We start from the raw sequence: 1,290 nt of genomic DNA on the forward strand, positions 1-1,290 counted from the left end.
CTAGGATACCACCCAGTACTGCTCCAGATTGGCTTCCATGTGGATTCTAAAGACATTTAGCCTGTGTGAGCCTTAGTTTCCATATGGATTTTAGAGGGGGNAAAAAACAATTAGTCTTCAAGAATATAATAAAGAGAAAGCCCAGGTGTTCAGCACATAGTAGCTGCCAACAAGCTGTGTTATTTGCCACCTGTCTGCAGGTAAAATGGAGACTATATGGTGTTCCAGCTATGAAGCTGCTTTGTGGCTGCTCTGTGGCTGATTATGGAGCTTACAAAGATAGTGGAGACTTCTGAAACAGCTTCAGCATTTGAAGAGCTGGACCACACATGGGCCTGACATGGAGCAAGTCAAGACATATCTGTGGTGGGAAGTTATGGCAAAACAGCTCATTCCTCATCTCACATTTGCAGGATGGCCCTGAGTTGAGTCNCACTGCTAGTTCANGAACAAAAGCAGCCAATAGAGACACAAGAGGTTGAAAGCTGTGGAAACTCTGAGGAAGATGAGCTCTGTATGATTCATGTGTAGGTATATACATGCATGTGCCCATATGGGCATGCATCTATGCATGAAGAGTAGTAATATGTGAGCTTAAAGGTAGGCATGTGTGCCTGTGTGGGTATGGGTCCATGTCTTCGTTTTGCATAAATATGCACATTAGCATACATGCATGCCAATTCATGTGTGTGTTTGATGGCTGCATAGGTATAAATGTATGTGGAGGGATATGCATTGTGCCTGTGTGGTATGTAGTAAGTGTGTACTTGACTATGGTTCTGTCATCAATGAACATGAGAAGAGGCAGCAGAAGATCAAAAGCATTCCTGAACCTACTGGCTCCTTCCAAAGAAGATAAGCACTCAGAAAAGGATGGATTTCAAAATTGAAGGGAACAGGTGATAGGTCACAGCAGCTACCCTCACACTTGCTGACAGGTCTTAAGGCCAAGATGATCCATTCACTGTGCATGTGCTGAGGTCCTGGATGCTATAGTTTATGTTGTCTGAGAGACCAGGAGGTGAGCAGTGATTTGAAAGGGGAAGGACAAGGACAAAGTGGAGAAGAAGGTGGGTCAGCCCAGCTAGTATCAAGTTGTCNCCATGCTTCACCTGTTCAGGGCTTCAGCAAGCAAAGAAGGCCAGGTGCTGGTAGTTGGCTGCTCAAGCTGGTATACACTGGCATGCCCAGTCCTTGTGAGCCTTACTAGACTTCAGCCTCTGCAAACTGAAATCTTTATTTCCAAGACAGCTGGGGTCTCCATGGGAGCTCTGCAGCTCTGAATAAATG

The sequence above is a fragment of the Mus caroli genome, chromosome 6 (genome assembly GCF_900094665.2).
Source record: "Mus caroli chromosome 6, CAROLI_EIJ_v1.1, whole genome shotgun sequence".
Taxonomy (NCBI): domain Eukaryota; kingdom Metazoa; phylum Chordata; class Mammalia; order Rodentia; family Muridae; genus Mus; species Mus caroli.